The following is a 20,548-nucleotide window of genomic DNA, read 5'->3' on the forward strand; positions in this document are numbered from 1 at the left end:
ATCTGTTACAATGGAAGACTCACAGCTGGCAGAAGTAATGTTGAAGCCCAGGCACAGATCAAGGACGCCTCCATAGATATGTGTGGGTTCAAGGTCACCTACAATTTGGATATTATCATGACTGTTTAATAGTGACAACAGTTGATTGCCATTACGATTACCAAACTGTGAGTTTCCAATGCTTTTGTGTCTTGCATTGTAATCGCCAATAATAAGAGTAGGCTCAGAATGAGCACAAGTTGGGAGCTCCAAGTAATTAAACTTATCAGCAGGAGTGTACAAGTTAAATATGTTGAGAGCAGAGTTCCCTATATAAATCCTAACACCGTGATATTGTAGCCTCTCTGTTTTCTTATGTGCAAGAAGTTGATGGGGAAGTGATTTTTTAATATATAGAACACAAGAGTTAGTAGATTTGAGGTTATATGCAACAAATGATGGTAATTTAGGGGGTTGGGATTTTTCAGGGACTCTGCACTCTTGTAGACACACAACATCAATGGGTTCGGTGGTTACTTTATGATGAAGGTCAGGAAGTCTTTTTCTAAGTGATGCAATATTCCAGCTTAATATAGAAAGTTTATACGAGTTTTGATCCATTATAGTAGTCCTGGGATCATCTTGAGTTTCTCAGCATAATGAAAAAATTGTTCATATAAATAGAAGACCTTATCAATGTCAACAGTGCTTCCCTTGTCCATGAGTTTTGTAAGTGCACCTCCAGTTGTAAGGCCTCGTGGGAGTCTTCGTAAACCCAGAGCATGACGCTGTTTATGTGTGAATGTATGATAGGTGACACCACCACTCACATTCCCTCCTACACTAACATTACACGCAACACTACAGCTGTCATCACCAACGCCACTACCAACATTGTGTTCATTACATTTATCAACAGTATTGTATTCAACGTTAATGTCTATGTGGTTAACCTCATCACACTCTGCACCACCACTTATATTACGCTCATCACTATTACTAACATTATAGACACCACCGCTCTCATCACACTCTTCACCACCACTTATATTACGGTCATCACTATTACTAACATTATAGACACCATTGCTCTCTGTTGTGATAGAAACACAGGCCTTATCTCTAGGCTTTATTGAACATACAATCTTCATAGTACTTCTGCAACAACAAAATATAATGACTAGTACATCTAATAATGGCTTCTACAGGGATGGTGATGTCTTGCATATGTCAAGAGAAAAGTTATAACTACAGGCCACATATTTAAACTCACCATGTAATCTGCATCACTGATAAATGGATATAGTAGGAGAGAATCACACACCATGTGTTGGCGCCCATGACATACACCAAACTGTTGTTGTTGTTAAGGGCCCCAAGAGGTGGTGCAGTATTATCCTGCTGCTGCTCCCCACAGGACCAGTATCACTACAATCTCCCCCTTCTAAAATATCAGAGACAGTAATCTCCCAAACTGTTAGGTGGGCGACGTACACGTCCCGACCTTCGTAGCCCTTGAGCCTCTTCACCAGGTTCGATATTTTCCAGCGGGGTTTGATTAACTGCTGGAGCAGAATCCTCTATTTCCATAGGGGTAGTCTCAAGGGGCTTTCCAGGAGAAAACGAAGCATCTTTCACATCTATTGGTGTATCTTGAGATTCCACACTAATAGGGATTTCAACTGGGGCTAAATGTCTTGTAGATACTGTAGTCTCTTCACCATTTTGGTAGCGAATGTGGGCGTAATGTGGATTAGCTTGCAGGAGCTCTACCTCTTCCACTAAAGGATCCGTCTTGTTCATCCTACGGTGACTCTTCAGGAGAACGGGTCCAGGATGACATAACCAAGTGGGCACGGAGGCTCCCGTAGAGGAACGACGTGAATAGTTGAGGAGTCTTTCATGAGGGGTTGCATTAGTAGCTGTGCACAGCAGTGATCTAATAGAGTGAAGAGCATCAGGAAGGACAGTTTGCCAGTGTTGAACAGGTAGATTGCGCGACTTCAATGTCATTGTAACTGCCTTCCATATAGTACCATTGAACCGCTCCACTTGACCATTGCCTTGAGGGTTGTAGCTTGTTGTTCTGCTGCAGGCAATACCTTTGCTAGCCAAAAACTCCTGAAGTTCGTTACTCATGAACGAGGATCCCCTGTCTGAATGGATATAAGCTGGCATACCAAAAATAGAGAACAACTGTGAAAGACAACTAATAACAGTTGAAGCAGCCATATTTGCACAGGGGAATACAAAGGGAAACCTTGAATATTCATCTACTATGTTAAGGAAATACCTATTCTGATTTGTGCTTGGTAGAGGTCCTTTGAAATCTATATTCAATCTTTCGAAAGGCTGGGTGGATTTTATGAGATGAGTCTTCTCTGGCTGATGAAAGTTTGGCTTGCACTCTGCACATACTCTGCATGCTCTGATCACTTGTCGCACATCTTCCACTGAGTAGGGCATGTTCTTTGATTTGACAAAATGGTACAGGCGTGTAACTCCTGGGTGACACAAAGCCTTGTGGAGAGCTGAGAGTGATTGCAAATCATGACATGCTGCTCCACAGTGGGACCTAGAGAATGCATCAGGTGAGATGTTCTCTTGACCCGGTCGGTACAGAATATCAAAGTCATAACACGATAGTTCCATCCTCCAGCGTAATATCTTGTCATTCTTTATCCTACTTTTGTGCTTCTTGTCGAACATATACATCACTGACCGTTGGTCAGTCCTTATGGTGAAATGTCTACCAGTTAAATAATGCCTCCAGTGGCGAACTGCTTCTATGATGGCCTGGGCTTCCTTTTCTACAGCAGCATAACATTTCTCTGATCCTTGAAAAGTTCTCGAAAAGAAGGCTACTGGTCGTCCTGCCTGAGATAAGACTGCAGCAATGGCAATGTCAGATGCCTCCGTTTCCACTTCGAATGGTAGGGACTCATCGATGGCTTGAACTACTGAGTTTTCAATGTCCTGTTTGAGAGTATGGAAAGCGGCTTCTGCTTCCTTTTTCACAGGAAATGTGGTAGCACTCAATGGGCGGACTTTACTTGAATAGTTGTAGATCCATTGTGAGTAATAAGCAAAGAGACCAAGAGTTCTTCGGAGTGACTTTTTGTCTTGAGGCATTGGAAGTTCCCGTAGAGGTCGTAGTCGTTCAGGGTCTGGGAATATTGAACCTCCTTCCACTACATAACCAAGGATGCTAAGCCTTTTAGTTGAAAAAGTGCACTTTTCCTCATTGTAACTGATATTTTTCTTCTTGGCGGCTTCCAAAAACTTATCAAGGTTTGCATCATGTTCCTCCTGGGTCTTGCCACAAATGGTAACATTATCTAAATACACGTAAGTTCCCATGAGTTGCTCTTCCTGAATGAGTGAATCCATAATTCGTTGGAAACAGGCTACCCCATTGGTGACTCCAAAAGGGACTCTGGTAAACTGATACAGGCCATCACTAGCCTGAAACGCTGTGTATGGTTTATCTTCATTCCTTATAGGGACTTGATGATAGGCACTCTGTAGATCAATTGTGCTAAACACATAGTACTGAGCAATTTTGTTCACTGTATCATCAATTCGAGGTAGAGGGTACCCATCAAGAAGTGTAAATTTGTTGATTGTCTCAGAGTAATCGATAGCCAGTCTCCGTTTCCTATAACCATCTTTATTAACAACAACCTGTGCACGCCAAGGGGAATCACTCGGTTCTATAATACCCTCCTTCAGCAGCCTCTGAGTTTCTTTCTCAATGAACATCCGATCCTCATAAGAATAGCGGCGTGACTTAGCTGATATAAGATGGCAATCCGCGGTAAGATTTGCAAACAGCTTTGGTGGGTCTACCCTTAAAGTGCTAAGTCCACAGACAACAAGAGGAGGCAGTTCACCTCCATATGTTAAGGTGACACTACCATGCAGCTTCTGAAAGTCCTGACCAAGGATAACATCAGAGCACAGTTGTGGCAGAATAGCTAAATGTACATCTTGATAATCCTTACCATTAACTCTGAGATTTACCTTACAAAACCCTAAGGTCTGAATAGAGAGAGATGTTGATGCCATGGAAACGGTACCTGATGAGTGATGTAGAGTCAAGGAGAGCCGTTTAACTAAGTCAAGGTTGATGAAACTCTCTGAGCTGCCACTATCAATAAGACCATCTACTTCTGTTCCTTTGATGAATACTTTCACAACTGCCTTTGACAATGAATTTGGAGTAGCCGCAGAAGTCACTGTTGCTAGAGTCGCATGATCACTGGAATGTGTGGAGGCACTAGCTCTTGTTGATGCATTAGCACGACATACTTTAGCAAAGTGACCTTTCTTGTGGCATTTATGGCACATTGCTTCACGAGCAGGACACTTTGGACGTGGATGTCTTGAAAAACCACAAAAGAAACACACCGTACCTGCTGCTGCTGTCACTGAGGCAGGTTCCACAGTAACTTCATTACCTGGAGTTTACCTGGAGAGAGTTTCGGGGTCAATGCCCCCGCGGCCCGGTCTGTGACCAGGCCTCCTGGTGGATCAGCGCCTGATCAACCAGGCTGTTGCTGCTGGCTGCACGCAAACCAACGTACGAGCCACAGCCCGGCTGATCCGGAACTGACTTTAGGTGCTTGTCCAGTGCCAGCTTGAAGACTGCCAGGGGTCTGTTGGTAATCCCCCTTATGTGTGCTGGGAGGCAGTTGAACAGTCTCGGGCCCCTGACACTTATTGTATGGTCTCTTAACGTGCTAGTGACACCCCTGCTTTTCATTGGGGGGATGGTGCATCGTCTGCCAAGTCTTTTGCTTTCGTAGTGAGTGATTTTCGTGTGCAAGTTCGGTACTAGTCCCTCTAGGATTTTCCAGGTGTATATAATCATGTATCTCTCCCTCCTGCGTTCCAGGGAATACAGGTTTAGAAACCTCAAGTGCTCCCAGTAATTGAGGTGTTTTATCTCCGTTATGCGCGCTGTGAAAGTTATCTGTACATTTTCTAGGTCGGCAATTTCACCTGCCTTGAAAGGTGCTGTTAGAGTGCAGCAATATTCCAGCCTAGATAGAACAAGTGACCTGAAGAGTGTCATCATGGGCTTGGCCTCCCTAGTTTTGAAGGTTCTCATTATCCATCCTGTCATTTTTCTAGCAGATGCGATTGATACAATGTTATGGTCCTTGAAGGTGAGATCCTCCGACATAATCACTCCCAGGTCTTTGACGTTGGTGTTTCGCTCTATTTTGTGGCCAGAATTTGTTTTGTACTCTGATGAAGATTTAATTTCCTCATGTTTACCATATCTGAGTAATTGAAATTTCTCATCGTTGAACTTCATATTGTTTTCTGCAGCCCACTGAAAGATTTGGTTGATGTCCGCCTGGAGCCTTGCAGTGTCTGCAATGGAAGACACTGTCATGCAGATTCGGGTGTCATCTGCAAAGGAAGACACGGTGCTGTGGCTGACATCCTTGTCTATGTCGGATATGAGGATGAGGAACAAGATGGGAGCTAGTACTGTGCCTTGTGGAACAGAGCTTTTCACCGTAGCTGCCTCGGACTTTACTCTGTTGACGACTACTCTCTGTGTTCTGTTAGTGAGGAAATTATAGATCCATCGACCGACTTTTCCTGTTATTCCTTTAGCGCACATTTTGTGCGCTATTACGCCATGGTCACACTTGTCGAAGGCTTTTGCAAAGTCTGTATATATTACATCTGCATTCTTTTTGTCTTCTAGTGCATTTAGGACCTTGTCGTAGTGATCCAGTAGTTGAGACAGACAGGAGCGACCTGTTCTAAACCCATGTTGCCCTGGGTTGTGTAACTGATGGGTTTCTAGATGGGTGGTGATCTTGCTTCTTAGGACCCTTTCAAAGATTTTTATGATATGGGATGTTAGTGCTATTGGTCTGTAGTTCTTTGCTGTTGCTTTACTGCCCCCTTTGTGGAGTGGGGCTATGTCTGTTGTTTTTAGTAACTGAGGGACGACCCCCGTGTCCATGCTCCCTCTCCATAGGATGGAAAAGGCTCGTGATAGGGGCTTCTTGCAGTTCTTGATGAACACAGAGTTCCATGAGTCTGGCCCTGGGGCAGAGTGCATGGGCATGTCATTTATCGCCTGTTCGAAGTCATTTGGCGTCAGGATAACATCGGATAGGCTTGTGTTAATCAAATTTTGTGGCTCTCTCATAAAAAATTCATTTTGATCTTCGACTCTCAGTCTGGTTAGCGGCTTGCTAAAAACTGAGTCATATTGGGACTTGAGTAGCTCACTCATTTCCTTGCTGTCATCTGTGTAGGACCCATCTTGTTTAAGTAGGGGCCCAATACTGGGCGTTGTTCTCGATTTTGATTTGGCATAGGAGAAGAAATACTTTGGGTTTCTTTCGATTTCATTTATAGCTTTTAGTTCTTCCCGCGATTCCTGACTCCTAAAGGATTCTTTTAGCTTAAGTTCGATGCTTGCTATTTCTCTGACCAGTGTCTCCCTGCGCATTTCAGATATATTGACCTCTTTTAGCCGCTCTGTTATTCTTTTCCGTCGCCTGTAAAGGGAGCGCCTGTCTCTTTCTATTTTACATCTACTCCTCCTTTTTCTTAGAGGAATAAGCCTTGTGCATACATCGAGTGCCACCGAGTTAATCTGTTCTAGGCATAAGTTTGGGTCTTGGTCAGGAATTGCAGCACTTACCACTCGAGAAGGCTGAGTGGTACTGTATACTTCAGAATTCTTCTGGGCTGAATCTAGAGCTCTTGCCTGGTCAAAGGCAGCGGCTAAGTCGAGAGTTTTATTCTCCAATAAACGCTGCCTTATTATTGGTGATTGCAGGCCACTGATAAAAGCATCCCTGATGGACTCTTCACAATACTGAGCAGCTGTCACTGCTTGGAAGTGACAGTCCTTACCTAAAATTTTCAGTGCTTGAAAGTATTCCTCTAAGGATTCATCAATCTGCTGGCGGCGAGTTGCAAGGCGATAGCGTGCAAAGATTTCATTTGTAGGTTTAATATACTGAGACTTGAGGGTTTTGATAGCATCTTCGTAGGTATTACACTCAGAAATAGCCTCGTATATCTTAGGTGACACAAAATTGATGAGCAGACTTAGTTTATCTAGATCTTCTTTAGGAAGGGCTCCCAAGAAGTTTTCGAAAGTCTTAAACCAGTGCTTCCATTCCTGAGCAGCCGTTGATAAGCTGGGGTCACAGTCTAGCCTCTCAGGTTTCAGTAAACGCTCCATGTTGTGATGTAATCTAGCGCAGGATCACAACCAGGTAGCCCAGGATTCTATGTTCAATAAATTGTTGTGATAGAAACACAGGCCTTATCTCTAGGCTTTATTGAACATAGAATCTTCATAGTACTTCTGCAACAACAAAATATAATGACTAGTACATCTAATAATGGCTTCTACAGGGATGGTGATGTCTTGCATATGTCAAGAGAAAAGTTATAACTACAGGCCACATATTTAAACTCACCATGTAATCTGCATCACTGATAAATGGATATAGTAGGAGAGAATCACACACCATGTGTTGGCGCCCATGACATACACCAAACTGTTGTTGTTGTTAAGGGCCCCAAGAGGTGGTGCAGTATTATCCTGCTGCTGCTCCCCACAGGACCAGTATCACTACACTCTCATCAAACTCTTCACCACCACTTATATTACGGTCATCACTATTACTAATATCATTGACACCATAGCCTTCATTATGATGCTCAGTATAGTTATCAACACAAGTATTATATTCGTCATTACTGTAATTAAGAACACCACCACCACCTTGTTCAGCAACCTTATACTTGCTTTCACAAATTGTGACATTCTTGTTATTGGTACACTCTACACATCTTTCCTTGTGTTGTTCAAGTTGTTGTTTCAGGAGAAATTGTTGTGTTTCCAGTACTTTTATGCGCGACATCATATTGTATACCACAGGAGCAAGACTTGGAACATCTGGAGACGTGAAGTCCCGGTCAGCTGAGCTCGTTGGCTGACTGTCAGCTGACTCAGCTAGGCTGGTATTGACAGCCGACGTGATGGAGGTCTGTTGACGTGCTCCCAAGGTGAGGTGCTCAACCCCATTGTCTGAGGGCAGGCATGAGCCAGTATTCATACCCGAGGTACCTGGTAGTCCTGGGGGGGTCATAATGAGGGGGACAGGGTGAAGTGCGGTTGGCTGTTATGCGATCAGCCCTCACACTGCAGTCAGCATGAGCTGCTGTGACTCCTGAGGTCTTACAATTGATACATTGTTTAGCAATAGTCTGTTGCTGTTTGATCATATCATAACACCGTTCAGAAGGATGAACATTGGCACACACTGCACACCAGTGTGACTTAGATGGGCATTTCCTGGCAATGTGGCCCCAGCGTTGACACTTATAACATCGACGTTGAGGAGGTCTGTACAATGCAATGTAATAGCGTCTGTTGAGGGCTGCGCGGGAGCGAATATAGCGTGGCAGAGTCCCCTGGCCAGTCCACTCAGCTAATATCAGACCGTTGGAAAGTCGACGAGGGCTTGCAACTTGCTCTGACGCCAGATATCCAAATGGTCTGTTATCCTGGGTGTAAAGGGAGCAAAATAAACACAGCAGAAAAGTTTAGACTTATATTATCCTTCACCAATTTAGAACAGCAATATGTACACTATGTACAGTGATAAGCATAGGGCTCTCCACGGTAAGCAAGCCAGAAACAGAAGCCACAAGAGAGCAGACCATGCTTCAACCAGCTCTAGAATGGAAATGACAGGGGCAGACAGGAGAGTGGTACCCACATAACCTCTGCGATTGCCAAAACCATCATCTTATTGGCTGGAACCTGGTCACTAGTTGAACGACGGTGCCCCATCATCAACTCTTAGCAACCTGGTTCGCTGGTTAGGGGAGATAGCCTGTAAATGAGGGTGTGTACATGCGCCGAATAAAGGTTACGTACTCTTTGCATGCCACACCCGAAATAACAAAAAAAGGCACAATACCGTGACTGGAACGATACACAAATAACCCGCACATAAAAGAGAGAAGCTTACGACGACTTTGTAAAGGGTCCAAGTCGGACCGAAACGTCGTTGTAAGCTTCTCTCTTTTATGTGCGGGTTATTTGTGTATTGCCCGAAATACTCAGCATAACAAGCGGCTTTCTATATAGTAGTATGTCATTGCTGTCAGCTATGGTCTGTATACCTTGTACATGTAGTTGTAGTAAGTAAAGATGTTACATTATTATTATGTTGACTGTTGGATGAGTCTTGGCTCGAGAGCGGTGACCGGCCAGTATACTGCACACATCTCACACGCCCTTAAAGCAACAACATAAACAAGCAGAGGTTCACTCTGATCAACACTTACTACAGTTTCTTCTCTCCACCAGACGTGAGTCACAGCTACATTACAACATTCATGTGGTAGATAATGTATAGCGACAGCTTGAGTAATGAAATATAGTGTATTAAGGCGGTGAGGCGTCAAACATAGTCATATCTCCATCTATGTCTTGTTGAGTGTGAGGTGTTAGGTGCTCAGGGGCAGCAGGTGTTGAGTGTGAGGTGTTAGGTGCTCAGGGAGCAACAGGTGTTGAGTGTGAGGTGTTAGGTGCTCAGGGAGCAACAGGTGTTGAGTGTGAGGTGTTAGGTGCTCAGGGAGCAGCAGGTGTTGAGTGTGAGGTGTTAGGTGCTCAGGCAGCAGCAGGTGTTGAGTGTATGAGGTGTTAGGTGCTCAGGCAGCAGCAGGTGTTGAGTGTATGAGGTGTTAGGTGCTCAGGCAGCAGCAGGTGTTGAGTGTATGAGGTGTTAGGTCCTCAAGCAGCAGCAGGTGTTGAGTGTGAGGTGTTAGGTGCTCAGGGGCAAGCAGGTGTTGAGTGTGAGGTGTTAGATGCTCAGGCAGCAGCAGGTGTTGAGTGTGAGGTGTTAGGTGCTCAGGCAGCAGCAGGTGTTGAGTGTATGAGGTGTTAGGTGCTCAGGCAGCAGCAGGTGTTGAGTGTGAGGTGTTAGGTGCTCAGGCAGCAGCAGGTGTTGAGTGTGAGGTGTTAGGTGCTCAGGCAGCAGCAGGTGTTGAGTGTATGAGGTGTTAGGTGCTCAGGCAGCAGCAGGTGTTGAGTGAGGTGTTAGGTGCTCAGGCAGCAGCAGGTGTTGAGTGTGAGGTGTTAGGTGCTCAGGCAGCAGCAGGTGTTGAGTGTATGAGGTGTTAGGTGCTCAGGCAGCAGCAGGTGTTGAGTGTATGAGGTGTTAGGTGCTCAGGCAGCAGCAGGTGTTGAGTGTGAGGTGTTAGGTGCTCAGGCAGCAGCAGGTATTGAGTGTGAGGTGTTAGGTGCTCAGGCAGCAGCAGGTGTTGAGTGTGAGGTGTTAGATGCTCAGGCAGCAGCAGGTGTTGAGTGTATGAGGTGTTAGGTGCTCAGGCAGAAGCAGGTGTTGAGTGTGTGAGGTGTTAGGTGCTCAGGCAGCAGCAGGTGTTGAGTGTGTGAGGTGTTAGGTGCTCAGGCAGCAGCAGGTGTTGAGTGTGAGGTGTTAGGTGCTCAGGCAGAAGCAGGTGTTGAGTGTGAGGTGTTAGGTGCTCAGGGAGCAGCAGGTGTTGAGTGTGAGGTGTTAGGTGCTCAGGCGGCAGCAGGTGTTGAGTGTATGAGGTGTTATGTGCTCAGGCAGCAGCAGGTGTTGAGTGTATGAGGTGTTAGGTGCTCAGGGAGCAGCAGGTGTTGAGTGTGAGGTGTTAGGTGCTCAGGCAGCAGCAGGTGTTGAGTGTATGAGGTGTTAGGTGCTCAGGCAGAAGCAGGTGTTGAGTGTGTGAGGTGTTAGGTGCTCAGGCAGCAGCAGGTGTTGAGTGTATGAGGTGTTATGTGCTCAGGGAGCAGCAGGTGTTGAGTGTGTGAGGTGTTAGGTGCTCAGGCAGCAGCAGGTGTTGAGTGTGTGAGGTGTTAGGTGCTCAGAGATCAGCAGGTGTTGAGTGTATGAGGTGTTAGGTGCTCATGCAGATGCAAGTGTTGAGTGTGTGAGGTGTTAGGTGCTCAGACAGCAGCAGGTGTTGAGTATGCAAGATGTTAGGTGCTCAGGGAGCAGCAGGTGTTGAGTGTGTGAGGTGTTAGGTGCTCAGAGAGCAGCAGGTGTTGAGTGTGTGAGGTGTTAGGTGCTCAGAGAGCAGCAGGTGTTGAGTATATGAGGTGTTAGGTGCTCAGAGAGCAGCAGGTGTTGAGTGTATAAGGTGGTAGGTGCTCAGGGAGCAGCAGGTGTTGAGTGTGTGAGGTGTTAGGTGCTCAGTCAGCAGCAGGTGTTAAGTGTGTGAGGTGTTAGATGCTCATGCAGATGCAAGTGTTGAGTGTGTGAGGTGTTAGGTGCTCAGACAGCAGCAGGTGTTGACTGTGTGAGATGGTAGGTGCTCAAGAAGTACCAGATGTTTAGTGTGTGAGATGTTAGGTGCTCAGTGAGCAGCAGGTGTTGAGTATGCAAGATGTTAGGTGCTCAGGGAGCAGCAGGTACTGAGTATGTAAGATTTTAGATCTTCAGGGAGCAGCAAGTGTTGAGTGTGTGAGGTGGTAGGTGCTCAGGCAGCAGCAGGTGTTGAGTGTGAGGTGTTATGTGCTCAGGAAGCAGCAGGTGTAGAGTGTTTGAGATGTTAGGGGCTCAGGAGAAGGTGTTGAGTGTGTGAAGTGTTAGGTGCTCAGGGAACATGAGGTGTTGAGTGTGTGAGGTGTCAGGTGCTCAGAGAGCAGCAGGTGTTGAGTGTGTGAGATGTTAGATGCTCAAGGAGCAGCAGGTGTTGAGTGTGTGAGACGTTAGGTGCTCAAGGAGCAGCAGGTGTTGAGGGTGTGAGATGTTAGGTGCTCAAGGAGCAACAGGTGTTGAGTGTGTGAGATGTTAGGTGCTCAAGAAGTAGCAGGTGTTGAGTGTGTGAGATGTTAGGTGCTCAGGCAGCAGCAAGTGTTGAGTGTGTGAGATGTTAGGTGCTGAGGGAGCAGCAGTTGTTGAGTGTGAGGTGTTGGGTGCTCAGGCAGCAGCAGGTGTTGAGTGTGTGAGCTGTTAGGTGCTCAGGCAGCAGCAAGTGTTGAGTGTGTGAGATGTTAGGTGCTCAGGGAGCAGCAGTTGTTGAGTGTGAGGTGTTGGGTGCTCAGGCAGCAGCAGGTGTTGAGTGTGTGAGGTGTTAGGTGCTCAGGCAGCAGCAAGTGTTGAGTGTGTGAGGTGTTAGGTGCTCAGGGAGCAGCAGGGGTTGAGTGTCTGAGGTGTTAGGTGCTTATGAGAAAGAGGTGTTGAGTGTGTGGGGTGTTAGGTGCTCATCGAGCAGCAGGTGTTGAGTGGTTGAGGTGTTTGGTGCTCAGGAGCAGGAGGTGTTGAGTGTGTGAAGTGTTAGGTGCTCAGCAGCAAGTGTTAAGTGTGTGAGGTGGTAGGTGCTCAGGGAGCAGCAGGTGTTGTGTGTGTGAGGTGTTAGGTGCTCAGGCACCGGCAGGTGTTGAGTGTGTGAGGTGTTCGGTGCCCAGGCAGCAGCAAGTGTTGAGTGTGTGAGGTGGTAGGTGCTCAGGGAGCAGCAGTTGTTGTGTGTGTGAGGTGTTAGGTGCTCAGGAGCAGGTGGTGTTGAGTGTGTGAGGTGGTAGGTGCTCAGGCAGCAGCAAGTGTTGAGTGTGTGAGGTGTTAGGTGCTCAGGCAGCAGCAGGTGTTGAGTGTGTTAGATGTTAGGTGCTCAGTGAGCAGCAGGCGTTGAGTATGTTAGATTTTAGGTGTTAGGGAGCAGCAAGTGTTGAGTGTGTGAGGTGGTAGGTGCTCAGGCAGCAGCAGGTGTTGAGTGTGAGGTGTTGGGTGCTCAGACAGTTGCAGGTGTTAGGTGTGCGAGGTGTTAGGTGCTCAGACAGTTGCAGGTGTTAGGTGTGCGAGGTGTTAGGTGCTCAGGCGCCAGAAAGTGTTGAGTGTGTGAGGTGTTAGGTGCTCAGACAGCAGCAAGTGTTGAGTGTGTGAGATGGTAAGTGCTCAGGGAGCAGCAGGCGTTGAGTGTGTGAGGTGTTAGGTGCTCATGGAGCAGAAGATGTTGAGTATGTGAGATGTTAGGTGCTCAAGGAGCAGCACATGTTGAGTGTGTGAGATGTTAGGTGCCCATGGAGCAGCAGGTGTTGAGAGTGTGAGATGTTAGGTGCTCAGGGAGCAGCAGGTGTTGAGTGTGTGAGATGTTAGGTGCTCAAGGAGCAGCAGGTGTTGAGTGTGTGAGGTGGTAAGTGCTCAGGCAGCAACATGTGTTGAGTGTGAGGTCTTAGATGCTCAGGCAGCAGCATGTGTTCAGTGTGTGAGGTGTTAGGTGCTCAGGGAGCCCCAGGTGTTGAGTGTTTGACATGTTAGGTGCTCAGGAGGAGATGTTTAGTGTGTGTGTTAGGTGCTCATAGAGTAGTAGGTGTTGAGTGTGAGATGTTAGGTGCTCATGGAGCAGCAGGGGTTGAGTGTGTGAGATGTTAGGTGCTCAATGAGCAGTAGGTGTTGAGTGTGTGAGATGTTAGGTGCTCAAGGAGCAGCAAGTGTTGGGTGTTTGAGGTGGTAGGTGCTCAGAGAGGAACAGGTGTTGACTGTGAGGTATTAGGTGCTCAGGAGCATGAAGTGTTGAGTGTGTCAGGTGTTAGGTGCTCATGGAGCAGCAGGTGTTGAGTATGTGAGATGTTAGGTGTGCAAGGAGCAGCAGGTGTTGAATGTGTGAGGTGTTAGTTGCTCAGGTGCGGGAGGTGTTAGGTGCTCAGGAGCTGGAGGTGTTGAGTGTGTGAGGTGGTAGGTGCTCAGGCAGCAGCAAGTGTTGAGTGTGTGAGGTGTTAGGTGCTCAAACAGCAGCAGGTGTTAAGTGTGTGTGGGGTTAGGTGCTCAGCTAGCAGAAGGTGTTGAGTGTGTGAGGTGTTAGGTGCTCAGGGAGCAGCCAGTGTTGAGTGTGTGAGGTGTTAGGTGCTCAGTCAGCAGCAGGTGTTGAGTGTGTGAGGGGTTAGGAGCTCAGGGAGCAACAGGTGTTGAGTGTGTGAGGTGTTAGGTGCTCAGGCAGCAGCAGGTATTTAGCATGTGAGATGTTAGGTGCTCAGTCAGCAGCAAGCATTGAGTGTGTAAGCTCGTAGGTGCTCAGGCAGCAGCAAGTGCTGAGTGTTTGGTATTAGGTGTTCAGGGAGCAGCAGGTGTTGGGTTTGTTAGGTGCTCAGTCAGCAGCACATGTTGAATGTGTGAGGTGTTAGTGCTCGGACAGCTGCAGGTGGTGAGTGTGTGAGGTGTTAGGTGCTCAGGGAGCAGCATGTGTCGAGTGTGTGAGGTTTTAGGTGATCAGCGAGCAGCAGGTGTTGGGTGTTAGGTGCTCAGTCAGCTGCAGGCGTTGTGTGTGTGAGGTGTTAGGTGCTCAGAGAGCAGCAGGTGTTGAGCATGAGTTGTTAGGTGCTCAGTCAGCAGCAGGTGTTGAGTGTGTGAGGTGTTAGGGGCTCTGGCAGCAGCAGGTGTTTAGTATGTGAGGTGTTAGGTGCTCAGGCAGCAGCAGGTGTTGAGTGTGTGAGGTGTTAGATACTCATGTAGCATTAAGTGTTGAGTGTGTCAGGTTTTAAGTTCTATGGAGCAGCAAATGTTGAGTGCGTGAGGTATTAGGTGCCCAATGAACAGCAAGTGTTGTCCCTCAGTTACTAAAAACAACAGACATAGCCCCACTCCACAAAGGGGGCAGTAAAGCAATAGCAAAGAACTACAGACCAATAGCACTAACATCCCATATCATAAAAATCTTTGAAAGGGTCCTAAGAAGCAAGATCACCACCCATCTAGAAACCCATGAGTTACACAACCCAGGGCAACATGGGTTTAGAACAGGTCGCTCCTGTCTGTCTCAACTATTGGATCACTACGACAAGGTCCTAAATGCACTAGAAGACAAAAAGAATGCAGATGTAATATATACAGACTTTGCAAAAGCCTTCGACAAGTGTGACCATGGCGTAATAGCGCACAAAATGCGTGCTAAAGGAATAACAGGAAAAGTCGGTCGATGGATCTATAATTTCCTCACTAACAGAACACAGAGAGTAGTCGTCAACAGAGTAAAGTCCGAGGCAGCTACAGTGAAAAGCTCTGTTCCACAAGGCACAGTACTAGCTCCCATCTTGTTCCTCATCCTCATATCCGACATAGACAAGGATGTCAGCCACAGCACCGTGTCTTCCTTTGCAGATGACACCCGAATCTGCATGACAGTGTCTTCCATTGCAGACACTGCAAGGCTCCAGGCGGACATCAACCAAATCTTTCAGTGGGCTGCGGAAAACAATATGAAGTTCAACAATGAGAAATTTCAATTACTCAGATATGGTAAACATGAGGAAATTAAATCTTCATCAGAGTACAAAACAAATTCTGGCCACAAAATAGAGCGAAACACCAACGTCAAAGACCTGGGAGTGATTATGTCGGAGGATCTCACCTTCAAGGACCATAACATTGTATCAATCGCATCTGCTAGAAAAATGACAGGATGGATAATGAGAACCTTCAAAACTAGGGAGGCCAAGCCCATGATGACACTCTTCAGGTCACTTGTTCTATCTAGGCTGGAATATTGCTGCACACTAACAGCACCTTTCAAGGCAGGTGAAATTGCCGACCTAGAAAATGTACAGAGAACTTTCACGGCGCGCATAACGGAGATAAAACACCTCGATTACTGGGAGCGCTTGAGGTTTCTAAACCTGTATTCCCTGGAACGCAGGAGGGAGAGATACATGATTATATACACCTGGAAAATCCTAGAGGGACTAGTACCGAACTTGCACACGAAAATCACTCACTACGAAAGCAAAAGACTTGGCAGACGATGCACCATCCCCCCAATGAAAAGCAGGGGTGTCACTAGCACGTTAAGAGACCATACAATAAGTGTCAGGGGCCCGAGACTGTTCAACTGCCTCCCAGCACACATAAGGGGGATTACCAACAGACCCCTGGCAGTCTTCAAGCTGGCACTGGACAAGCACCTAAAGTCAGTTCCTGATCAGCCAGGCTGTGGCTCGTACGTTGGTTTGCGTGCAGCCAGCAGCAACAGCCTGGTTGATCAGGGGCTGATCCACCAGGAGGCCTGGTCACAGACCGGGCCGCGGGGGCGTTGACCCCCGAAACTCTCTCCAGGTAAACTCCAGGTATGTTAGGTGCTCAAGAAGCAGCAAGCATTGAGTGTTTCAAGTGTTAGGTGCTCAATGAGGATTATCTGTTGAATGTGTGAAGTGTTAGGTGCTCAGTCAGCAGCAAGTGTTGAGTGGTGAGGTGTTGAGTGCTCAGGCAGCAGCAAGTGTTGAGTGGTGAGATGTTGAGTGCTCAGGCAACAGCAAGTATTGAGTGGTGAGGTGTTGAGTGCTCAGGCAGCAGCAAGTGTTGAGTGGTGAGGTGTTGAATGCTCAGGCAACAGCAAGTATTGAGTGGTGAGGTGTTGAGTGCTCAGGCAGCAGCAAGTGTTGAGTGGTGAGGTGTTGAGTGCTCAGGCAGCAGCAAGTGTTGAGTGGTGAGATGTTGAGTGCTCAGGCAACAGCAAGTATTGAGTGGTGAGGTGTTGAGTGCTCAGGCAGCAGCAAGTGTTGAGTGGTGAGGTGTTGAATGCTCAGGCAACAGCAAGTATTGAGTGGTGAGGTGTTGAGTGCTCAGGCAGCAGCAAGTGTTGAGTGGTGAGGTGTTGAGTGCTCAGGCAGCAGCAAGTGTTGAGTGGTGAGGTGTTGAGTGCTCAGGCAACAGCAAGTATTGAGTGGTGAGGTGTTGAGTGCTCAGGCAGCAGCAAGTGTTGAGTGGTGAGGTGTTGAGTGCTCAGGCAACAGCAAGTATTGAGTGGTGAGGTGTTGAGTGCTCAGGCAGCAGCAAGTGTTGAGTGGTGAGGTGTTGAGTGCTCAGGCAGCAGCAAGTGTTGAGTGGTGAGGTGTTGAGTGCTCAGGCAACAGCAAGTATTGAGTGGTGAGGTGTTGAGTGCTCAGGCAGCAGCAAGTGTTGAGTGGTGAGGTGTTGAGTGCTCAGGCAACAGCAAGTATTGAGTGGTGAGGTGTTGAGTGCTCAGGCACCAGCAAGTGTTGAGTGGTGAGGTGTTGAGTGCTCAGGCAGCAGCAAGTGTTGAGTGGTGAGGTGTTGAGTGCTCAGGCAACAGCAAGTATTGAGTGGTGAGGTGTTGAGTGCTCAGGCAGCAGCAAGTGTTGAGTGGTGAGGTGTTGAGTGCTCAGGCAGCAGCAAGTGTTGAGTGGTGAGGTGTTGAGTGCTCAGGCAACAGCAAGTATTGAGTGGTGAGGTGTTGAGTGCTCAGGCAGCAGCAAGAGTTGAGTGGTGAGGTGTTGAGTGCTCAGGCAACAGCAAGTATTGAGTGGTGAGGTGTTGAGTGCTCAGGCAGCAGCAAGTGTTGAGTGGTGAGGTGTTGAGTGCTCAGGCAGCAGCAAGTGTTGAGTGGTGAGGTGTTGAGTGCTCAGGCAGCAGCAAGTGTTGAGTGGTGAGGTGTTGAGTGCTCAGGCAGCAGCAAGTGTTGAGTGGTGAGGTGTTGAGTGCTCAGGCAGCAGCAAGTGTTGAGTGGTGAGGTGTTGAGTGCTCAGGCATCAAGTTTTATGTTAGTGTTAGTAAGTTTTTAGATTTTTGTTACATGTAGAATTTTTTTACATTGATTTTGGTGTCAGACTCGTGGTCCTATACGAAGTATACATTATAAAAGTTTAACCAATGATAACCTAGTGAATTACATATTAATATTATGGTAACTGTTAATTTACACAGGTACATTTGATACTTTCTAATTGTAATGGTAAAAAACTATTTTAATATACAGTGGAACCTCAGGCTACGAATTTAATCCGTTTCGTGGAATTGTTAGTATCCTGATTTGTTCGTATGCTGGGTCACTTTTCCTCATTTAAATTAATTGAAATGCAATTAATTCGTTCCAGCTGAATTCCTGCTCTCAGGAGGCAAGACAAAATAACCCTAATATCAACTCTACGGCTTATTTATCTGTCACAGTTCATCTAATATAACATAATAAACAATATTAACAACAAAACCTGATATACACTCTAGAATGTATAGAATATCACTCTCTTATTTACCCCTATCTCACCTATGGAATTTGTGCATGGGGCTCAACAACAATTAACCATCTCAACAAAAGGCTGCAGTTAGAATGATAACAAATTCTCACTACAGGCAGCACACTCCACCAATATTCAATACACTAAACCTACTCACCATACAAAACATCCATACTTATTACTGCACCTATTACATACATAGAACACTTAACTCTGATATTAACCCTCCCCTCAAACATCTCCTTGCCAACCTCAACAGAACACATGACCATAACACAAGGCACAGATCACTCTTTGATGTTCCTCGTGTCCATCTCACACTATGCAAAAACTCAATGCACATAAAAGGCCCTAAAATCTGGAATTCATTACCTGTAAATATAAAAGAAACACTACCTGTTTATAAATTCAAGTCTCTTCTCAAAGATCACTTACTCACCCAAAACCAAATAAATACTGAATAACTGAACCTTATAAATTGTATATCTTAAATGTTTCTCACAATTATATCACATAAATGTTAAACCTAAAACCGAATCTAACTTTATTATTTTTTAAATACACTACCTAACAGAATCCTTCATATGACTGAATGCAACCATATGACCTGTCTTTGTAATACTCACTTGTGCTTTATAGTAATCTGTTTACATTAATGTTTTATCACTGATTTCATCATTGCTTAGTTAATCTTAAGTTAATTTTAAGCCAGCCCGTAATGCTATGCATAGTATAAGTGGCTTTGGCATGCTGCTCTTATCTGTATTTTTTTGTACCTCTGTATGTGTGCTCAAATTGGTAATAAATAAATAAATAAAAAAAAAAAATAAATAAATATGTCATTACATGGACAGCGGGGGGAGGAGGATTGTGGTCGGGAGTGGTTGCGCATTCTCACTATGAAAACTTCAGAGGTGTTATTAGAAAAAACAGAGTTTGTGAGGCTAACTGAATTAGATCTGGAGCACATACAACATTTACATATCTTGGAGAAGAAATGCAGAGCGGCATATCCTGTCAGGAGTTCGCACTTTTCTTAAACCTGCTATGTACAATTTTTATGTTTGTCTCACTACACTACATATACATGTATAATAACAAAAAAATGCACAATACCGTGACTGGAACGATACACAAATAACCTGCACATAGAAGAGAGGAGCTTACAACGACATTTTGGTCTGACTTGGACCATTTACAAAGTCACACTAATGAGAAGTAGAGCAGGACTTATCTCCTGTGAGCTGTTTCTCCGCCAGCCATGTCAACAGCAGCTTTACCATCTTTTAATTGACAGAGGTGCACTGCTTATAAATTACTGTAACGCCCTTTGCTGGCGCTATAGCCTTTATAGACTCCTGCTTTAGTATTGTACATATACAGGTCTCCCTCAACATTCACGTTTTCAACTTTCGCGGGCTTCACACATTCACGAATTCTCAGCTGCTAAATTCCCAGCTGTCAAATTCCCAGCCGCCAAATCATATTTGAGTTTCCCGCCACTCGCGCGTCCCTACTACCCTCCCTCCGACCCCCCGCAACTGGCAGCCAGCCCTCCCACCCGCCACTCACTCACTCAGTCAGTCAGTCTCCAGCCACTGTGCGAGTCGGTCATTGCTGTTTGTGTGGTGGTGAAAGTATGGCCCTCAAGGGAGCAGTAACCGCTATTGATGAGCCAACCCCTAAGCGCTCAAAGAAAGTCATGAATCTTGAGCAGAAGGTGAAATTGCTAGACAAGTGTAGGACAAGTAATTTGAGCATTTCTGCCATTGGAAAATTATTCAATGTAAACGAAAGCACAGTGCGCTCCATCAAGAAAAATGAGGTGAAGATAAGGGCGGCACTAGCATCTACTGCTCCTCCCTCAGCCAAACAAGTGTCACAAGTAAGAAACAGTGTAATGTCTAAGATGGAATCAGCATTATTTGTGTGGATTTCCGACCAAAATAGAAAAGGAAATCCCATAGACAGCAATTCAATTCGTGTAAAGGGAAAGACTTTGTATGATATGTTGGCTAGTCATGAGCCTAGCACCAGTGCAGAACCTAGCTATCCTGACTTCCTAGCAAGTAAAGGATGGTTTGAAAAATTTAAGAGACGGTTCTCCCTGCACAACCTGAAGACGAGTGGAGAATCAAGATCGGCAGATCACGTTTTGGCAGCTGCATTCCCTGGTGCTTTGAAAAAAATCATCGATGAGAAGGGATACACACCTGAGCAGGTGTGGAATATGGATGAAACAGCCCTGTACTGGAAGAAGATGCCTGCCAGGACCTTCATTGCCAAGGAGGAAAAGATTGCACCAGGGTTCAAGGCTGCAAAAGACCGATGCACATTAATGCTATGTGCTAATGCTGCTGGGCACATGATAAAGCCAGGCTTTATTTATAAATGTCCCAACCCCAGAGCACTGAAGGGACACAATAAGAATCTCCTTCCAGTATTCTGGATGAACAATCCAAAAGCATGGACCACCAACATCATCTGTATGGACTGGTTTCACCACTGCTTCCTGACGGAGGTACGGGCATATCTACAAGAGAAGGGCCTCCC

The 20,548-nt window shown here is 46.2% G+C and overlaps 1 protein-coding gene across 2 annotated transcripts in view; it reads left to right on the plus strand.

Annotated features, from left to right (window-relative positions):
- The first annotated feature begins 9,147 nt into the window (after positions 1–9,147).
- LOC128700944 (zinc finger protein 530-like) overlaps positions 9,148–20,548 on the plus strand; it is a 33,658-nt gene continuing 22,257 nt past the window's right edge. Inside the window, exon 1 of one of the 2 annotated variants that reach the window (XR_008408819.2) lies at positions 9,148–9,354. The gene's annotated coding sequence lies outside the window, so the exon portion shown is untranslated. The remainder of the gene's footprint in view (positions 9,355–20,548) is intronic. The other variant, XM_053794435.2, reaches the window with a different exon arrangement.

The sequence above is a fragment of the Cherax quadricarinatus genome, chromosome 42, assembly GCF_038502225.1.
Source record: "Cherax quadricarinatus isolate ZL_2023a chromosome 42, ASM3850222v1, whole genome shotgun sequence".
Taxonomy (NCBI): domain Eukaryota; kingdom Metazoa; phylum Arthropoda; class Malacostraca; order Decapoda; family Parastacidae; genus Cherax; species Cherax quadricarinatus.